Source organism: Magnolia sinica, chromosome 2, assembly GCF_029962835.1.
Source record: "Magnolia sinica isolate HGM2019 chromosome 2, MsV1, whole genome shotgun sequence".
NCBI classification, from domain to species: domain Eukaryota; kingdom Viridiplantae; phylum Streptophyta; class Magnoliopsida; order Magnoliales; family Magnoliaceae; genus Magnolia; species Magnolia sinica.
This window is the reverse complement of record NC_080574.1, coordinates 17022300-17030648: the sequence shown is the minus strand read 5'-3', so window position 1 is coordinate 17030648 and position 8349 is coordinate 17022300. Positions and strand designations below refer to the sequence as shown.

The window sequence follows — 8349 nt, the reverse complement described above, 5'->3', positions numbered from 1 at the left end:
CTGCATCTGTGGAAACGGTGGGACCCACTTGGGAAACGAAAGGATTCACCTGGGAGACCGAAAGCAAAAGGCTCTGTGGGCCCAACGTGATAGCATGTGACATCCACTCCGTTTATCAATTGCACCATATCATGTTACATTAAGGGCCTGTTTGGCCGGGTGGATTGGAAGGGATTGAATGGTATTAGGGTGGATGACATGGATTAATTTCAAGGTAATGGGAACAGACAGATGAAACGGGCATGGGGCACTGGAAATATGCTATGGCGGGTATTCCTGTGGTGTGGCCCACTTGAATTTTGGATTGGCGTAATTTTTAGCTCACGCTCTAAAATTAGATTAGAACAAACGATGGACGGAGTGGATGTCACACACATCATGATGCTGGCCCCATGGGGCCTTGTGTTGCATGGGCTCCCTGCACCTTGCTACAGGAAATTACGGAGTAGATCATGTGCGTCTCGGCCAGCCAAGATGATGTGGCCCTGGTGCCACCTTAATGCATGTTTTCTATATCTACGTGGTCCATCCATTTTGCCAAATTATTTAAAATCATGGTTAGGCATGAGCCTAAAAATAAAGCAGATCCAATTCTTAGGTGGACCATGCCACATGAAAAAAGTGGCTAACATTAAAAGGGGTACTAGGAAGTTTTCAATGGCAGATCGTTCAATCACTACTGTTTTTTATAGTATGGTCTCCTTGAGATTTAGATCTTCTTCGTTTTTGGGATAATTCTCTAAAATTATCCGGAAAAACAAATGAACGGCGTGGATATAGAATGCATTCATCAAAGTAGGCCCCACGCTAAGGGCCACAAGGTAATTAGGTAATCCTGCGGGCTACAAATCGAACGTCTTTTTCGTTCGTTCGCGTGAAGTAATTCTGTTATCGGCACATACGTGGGCGGCCGGAATACGGTGTCAGTGTCCGTACGTAAGGAGCACGGGTCAGGGATCCGGGCCATTCATCGTATAGGGCAAGCTGAAAACATGCTATGAACCGAAAATCAAAATATTATACTCACCAAATGATCCACACATGTATGTTGAATTTTAACGTTGGTTTTTCTTGTTTTTTTTTTCTAACAGCCCATATGTTTGTGCTGCAGGAGCAGCGGGCTTGCATATTTTTCATCATGGAATAGTCACGGTGTGCCCTACCCGATGAACGGCATGGATCCATGACACGTGTTTTCCTTAGCATGGATTTATGACAAGTATTCCGCTCACCACGACCCGCTGGACCGGAATCGTCCACCGCAACTGTTTTACGCTTCTTCGTAAGACACCATTTTTTATATGTAAATTCACTCCGTTCATCAGATGAAAATAAATATTTTAACCGTAGATACAAAAAATCATGCAGATAATGTTTTTTAATGAACTATACTAATGAAAACAGTGCAAGCTGCTCTAAAACCTCTAAGTTCACACTGTGTGGTCCACCTGATACTTTCTAGATAATTTTTAATTTTTCACTTAATCCTGGTGATTTACACACAATTAACGGTTTTGATGAAATATAAACATCACGGTGGCGCCACACACAAACCTACGGTTGGCATCCCATCCCCATTGTTCCTGGTATGTTCCCACATCTGTCCTTTGGATGTAACTATTTTTTTCTACGATGTCTTAAAATCAACGATAGAACCTGATGGACAGAGTGGATGGACAGAGTGGATTTTACAGATATTATATGGTGGGGCCCACGAGCTGGGGGTTCTACGCGCTGCGTAGTACAGGTGTTGTCGCAGAAATCGTGCGGAGGAAGGAACTCCCGCGTCATCTGAAGGAACGAGCGCTGCTGCACTTCCGTTCGGCCGTACGCCCAAAATAATAACAGTAACAAAAAAGAAAAGGGTGAAAATAATAAGGTAATGATGGAGAATCCCATTCATTAAAATGCAACGACAGAGCTCTAAAGGAGGGATTATTTTACTCTGCTAGACTATTAAATATCGTACAGTCTCACATAAAATACGTATATATTTGCGTCTTATACCTTAATCAAAACCGTAAAAATGATTTTAATCAATAATATATTAATTATAAGAGAATTAAACTGTAATTTTTAATATAAAATATGGATAATTAATAGCATAATTGTTAAAGCTCAATTTCAGAAAGAAAATATTTCTATATGGATTTAAACTTGATTTATCGTCCATCTACTGAATTTAACATGATATTGATGGTAGGGATTAGTTCATTTCATGACTACTATTCCTTTAGTGCGTGCACTTGCATGATAGTATAGAGTCTGGCACTACCTGGTTCGTAGTTCCAGTATTTTTAAAGCGGTAGACTTGTATGCTAGTTTTACACCATTTAAAAAATTGTTGGACTCATCATACTCACTTGTTGCATAGACGTACAGCTATCCACACCATCTAGATTGTGGTCCCATAATGTTTGGAACAAATCTATGTAAAATCAGACTGATCAAGGAATCCAAACCATCCAATTAATGTATGTCAAACATATGGTAACGAGTAATACAGCGAACGGTTCAAATGTGAAGAAAAAAAATCAGATGGTTAATATTTTTTTTCTCAGTGGAATTATTCATGCTGCATCAAATAGTTTACAACTACGCCGTGCGCATGTTTGGGGAGGAACTACCATTTCTTAAATAGTGTAAAACTCAGACAGGAGTGTAAGCCATTTTCAAGAAGGAAGAACAGGGAGTGTATGTCCGGCTGTGGGCAAGCGAGGTAGGAGCTGGGAACAGGTCTCAGGTTGACCGGCTACAGCGGGTGACTCAACCTGGGAAATGAAAGAAAGAGATTTTTCAGGTGGAGATTGTACGGTCAATAGGGTTTTTGCTGTAGGTTTTATGTTAGTTTGTGTTTTGAGCGTTTTGTATCTAAATGAGAATCTTAATAAATCTCAATTAGTGTATTGCCCCAACCCTTCAAAATCCCACCTCTCACCCCCTCTCATTCCATCCTTCTCTCTCTCTCTCTCTCTCTCTCTCTCTCTCTCTCGTATACATGGATAAATGGTATTTTGAGGGGAATGTTGGCTGGTTCGAGGCTTTCTTTTGTAATTAGGAGAGAAGCATCGGACCAGGCTTCATTCCTCTCAAAATTCTGTCCTCTCTCTCTCTCTTTCTCTTTCTCAGCTGGAGATTTTCTTGTTAAGGTTAGGTTGTGGGGAATGTTGTCTGGCTCGAGGTCATGTAGGCCATACACTCGAGTCTGTGTATTTGGACAGAGGCTCAAGACATGGGATTCAACCACACATGACCTCGGACCAGGCTTCATTCCCCTCAACCAATTTTTGCCGTCTTCTTCTTCTTCTCTTTTCCGCTCAATTGATGCCGCTGAGAGATTAGAGTGGTAAGGAAAAAATGGTTTTTTTTTTATTTTTTAAAATTTTCTTTGGTGTATATTATTTTATTTAGTCAGATCTAATGTGCTACTACCACTGGTCATTAACTTTGTAGTGTTACATTCTTCTAACTGCATCTTTCTGGGTTTTTGTTTTTTTCTCTTCCTTTTCTGTTATCTAGTAGATGGATCTCTCCCATGCATCAGTGCTCTTGTTTTACTCATTTTTCTAAGAAACCCATGTCTTTAAAAGAAAAAGGAAAAAAAACAATTTTGATAGAAATATTGATTTTGGGTGTTTGACATAAGAGATTTGTAAGTGGCCTATGTTGTTATTTGGTGAATCATGTTCATATTTCATTTAGTCGTTTCTAATATGTTACTATTAGTGGTCACGGACTTTGTAATGTAATATCTTCTAACTACATCTTGCTGAGTTATTCTTTTACCCTTCTTTTTCTATTATCTAGATACATGGATCTATCTCATGCATCAAGACTCTTGTTTTTCTTCAATTTTCTAAAAAACCCATGTCTTTTTTTTTTTTTTTTTTTGTTTCCAATTTTGATGGAAATGTTGCTTTTGGGTCTTTGAATTTTTATTTTTTTTTCAAATGTTGCTTTTGGGTCTTTGATATAAGAGATTTGTAAGTGGCCTATGTTGTTATTTGGTGAATCATGCATCAAGACTCTTGACCGCACCGGGCTAGGTTCAGTCAGGGAATCATAGTCTTTTTCTGTCATAGTTCTCGTCTTATATTTCTTTCTTTGTGGCCTCCTCTCCTTTTTGTTATGGAGGGTCAAAATCCTTTGGTTTCCTCATTTGTAAAGTTCTCAACAGATGAAATATGCACACAGCCTTGGCTTTCGTTTTGAAAAAAAAAGAAGGTAAAAATGTTGTTATTTGGTGAATCATGCATCAAGACTCTTGTTTTCTTCATTTTTTCTAAAAAACTCATGCCTTTTATTTTTCCAATTTTGATGGAAATGTTGCTTTTGGGTCTTTGATATAAGAGATTTGTAAGTGGCCTATGCTGTTTTTTGGTGAATCATGTTCATATTTCATTAATCATTTATAACATGTTACTATACGTACGTGATCACTGACTTTGTAATGTGACATTCTTCTAACTACATCTAGCTGCATTTTCTTCCTCTTCTTGTTCTATTACCTAAATACATGGATCTCTCTCTCATGCATCAAGATTTTTTTTTTCTTCATTAAAAAAAAAAAAAAAAACCGTCTTCATTTTATTTTTTATTTTTCCAATTTTGGTGGAAATGTTGCTTTGGGGTCTTTCATATAAGAGATTTGTCAGTGGGCTATGTCGTTATTTGGTGAATCATGTTCATATTTCATTTAGTCATTTCTAATATGTTACTGTAATCAGTCACTGACTTTGTAATGTTACATCCTTCTATCTTGCTGCGTTTTTTTCCCCTCTTCTTTTTCTATTATCTACAACATGGATCTCTCTTTCATAAATCTTGACTATTGTTTTCTTGATCACTTCTCTAAAAACCCATGTCTGTTTTTTCCCATTGTCAATGGAAATGTTGATTTTGGATATCTGATATAAGAGATTTGTAAGTGGTCTATGTTGTTATTTGGTGAATCATGTCCGTATTTCATACACTCATTTCTAATATGTCACTACAAGTGGCCATTGACTTTGTAAAGTTACATCTTTATAAGTAAATTTTTTTTTTCTTATTTCTCTAATATCTATCTAGATACATGCATCTCTCTCTGCAGAGACTCCTGTGTTCTTAATTTTTTCTAAAAAAGAAACCATGCCTTTTTTTCACTTATAAATATTGGTTTGGTTATTTAATTTAAGTGATTTAAAAGTGGTTTATTTTGTTATTTGTTTTTCCTTTTTTTGCAATAGCACCTGTTGCTCTCACTTCATGGGGCATGATGCATGCTCCTGTAAAACTAATTAATGTAAACTCTTCCATGCGCATCTAGGACTCATGACTCTAGGCATTATCTCTAGGGTAAGAGAACAATCCTATCCTGGTAGGCAGCTGTTTTTTCAGCTTTTCAAATTTACCTAGTCACCACATCCTAATTAAAGAATGTCTTTCTTCTACTAGCAACAAGGTTGTGGGGGAACATAAAAATACTTTCTATAGATGGGCTACATACTATATATGATGAAAATCTTTAATGGGTGATTTTCTTATAAGAAATATTATCAAAACACATTGTAGATGATTAAAACCTCAATGGGTTTTCTTTCCTTTTTTTTAACTTTAAAAAAGCATTTACATATACCTACCATGTATGATGGAAACCCTAATGTCTTTTTGTTTCTTTTCTAGGAAAGGAAGATTACCAAAACATACTACAAATAGAAGAGATCTTAATGGGTGATTTTCATGAGAAATCCATTTATTTACCTACACATTTTCATAAAAAACACTGTAGATGATGGAAATCTTAAAAGGGTTATTTTCATGAATGACCCATTTATCAAAAAACACTGTAGATGATGGAAATCTTTGTAGGTGACATTTACATGACAACTCATTCATCTGAATGTACTTGGTCAGAAAGTTCATTGGTGAGTTTGCTTAGTTACCGTCATTTTATTTAGAGATCCTTACGCTGATAGAGTTCTATACACCCTATTCCCATTTGGGAAATTGAAACAGTATCTAAATGTACCATTTCGTTTCCTAAAATAGAAAATGGGTGTAAGCAAATCAATCAGGTTGGATGTAGATATCAATGGCCTTTGTTTATAATCTGTGCTCATTTGATGTAGATATGGTGATGGATGTGGTGTTACATGGAAATTGAGTGCATTTTCTTGTGTATGCATGTATGTATGTCAGTAGGTGGCATGGAAATGTAGGGTGTTGATTTCAATGTCTTTTGGTGGGTCATGGGTCATTTAAGAAGGGGCTGACGCTTGTGACATGTGGGGTGAGTGAATGGAGATGATGCCATAGATAGATTTTAAGGAGAAGGTGGAGAGTTTCATGGCAACTGGATTTTTGAGGCCATAAATATGGAGGGTTGGATGTGATGCACTGGGAGGAGGAGACGGCCAGATGGAGAGGTGATGTATTAATAAGGGCTTTTAAAGGTGGTGAAGGTTTATTTCCTTTAATAGAAAGGCTCCTGAACAGGGTTGGCAGCGTTGCACCCATGACATATGTGTGTCATATGATTGATGGGAATTTGTTTTTGAAAATCAAAGAAAGAAATAAAGTAAAAAAGAAAAAAGAAGAAAGAAGAAAAGAAAACTATTCTTAACAAAAATGAGAGAGAGAGCATGGTTGAAAAATCAAAACAAAAACACAGAAAAATGAGAGAGAGAGAGAGAGAGAGAGAGAGAGAGAGAGAGAGAGAGCATGGTTGAAAAATCAAAACAAAAAAACAGAAAAATGAGTGAGTGAGAGAGAGAGAGCATGGTTGAAAAATCTAAACAAAACACAGAAAAATGAGTGAGTGAGAGAGAGTGAGAGAGAGAGAGAGAGCATGGTTGAAAAATCAAAACAAAAACACGGAAAGTTGAGTGAGAGAGAGAGAGAGAGAGAGAGAGAGAACATGGTTGAAAAATCAAAACAAAAATAGAGAAAATAAATTGAGAGAGATGGCATACCTACATGCCAATCTGGTTCTTCCAAATCGTGGGGAGCGTTTTCGAATCTCTATCAGACTAGGCTGATGGTTTGCCACCGTTTTAACAGTTACGTGATCATAAACTTCCAAGTACTGGGCCCACTTGGTGCATTGAGATCAGATGATGTTACGAAACCGCGTGGATTGCGTACTACCCCACCTGCACCTAGCGAGAGATGTCATGTCAGGGGCTCTGTCAGGCCCACTGTGATCTATGTTTTATCCACGCCGTTCATTTATTTTGAAGCCAAATCAAAGGCTAAAAGTGGACCACACGCATGAGGCATTGGGGATTTAAAACCTACCGTTGAAAACTTCATTTGGATCAAGCTTATATTTATATTTTCTCTTATGAACAGGTTGGATGACAAATAAACATTACGGTGGGCCCCAGGAAGTTTTCAATGGTAAGAGTTCAATCCCCACTGATTCATGTGAAGTGGTCTACTTCCACCTTCGATCTGGCTCCTTCGTAGACTCATTTCCTAAAAATGATCTGTCAAAACAGATAGACGGCGTGGATAGAACATACAGATCACGTGGGCACCGCAAAGCCCCTGACATGACCCTCCCTTGCACAATGCGAAAACTCTTGCGTTATTTTGGTACAGATAGGTGGCGTTACTTTCGCTGACGTGGATGGAACGGCTTCACATGTATGAGATCCACTCCGTCCATCAGTTGCGTCACCCATTGCTCGTATTGGGGTCCAAAAATCAGGTCGATTCAATGGAAAGGCGTGCTACAGCACTTGAAAGAGTCGAGATGGGAAGTCTCACTCTTAAAATCGTCCACACTGTGTTTGGGATCCACCTTGTCGTGTAAATGCCATCCAATCCACTCATCTAACGCACCGCAGCAGGATGAATTGATGCCTGGAAAATAAGGATATTCCCGGACTCACGTTGGCGAATCATATGATTTACACTGTTCTCTAAGTGGTGGCCCACCTAAGTCTTGGATTTCACTAAATTCAGGATCTATGGTCAAAATATGATGGCCCACCTGATGGACGGAGTGGATCTGTCCATCAGTGTGACTATGCAAGTCAGTTTACCGTAGCCCAGAGAGACACTTAATTGAAAGGGGACGATCTGACGTTTCTCGGAAAATGAGACCCGCAGCGTGCATGACAACTTCCGTCTCCGAGAGGAGACCGTCACCTTCGGAAGCGGATTAGCTGTTACCGGGGTAACACGTTTGTGGGTGTTTCCCTGATCGTGGGGCCCACCTTGATGTATTTTTTTCAAATCCACGCCGTCCACCAGTTTTTCCCTGATCGTCACCTTCGTTTTAGTGTATGATTTCTAGTATGATCCCTGAAATGAAGGAGATCCTATTCTCAACTGGACCATACAATAGGGATTGAATTCTCA

At 38.6% G+C, this 8349-nt stretch overlaps 1 long non-coding RNA gene across 1 annotated transcript; it reads left to right on the top strand.

Annotated features, from left to right (window-relative positions):
• Positions 1-2741: 2741 nt before the first annotated feature.
• On the top strand, positions 2742-6581 carry LOC131236457 (uncharacterized). Its single transcript, XR_009166751.1, has 2 exons — positions 2742-3346; positions 6181-6581. It is a non-coding gene; the product is annotated as an uncharacterized LOC131236457 (long non-coding RNA).
• Positions 6582-8349: the final 1768 nt, after the last annotated feature.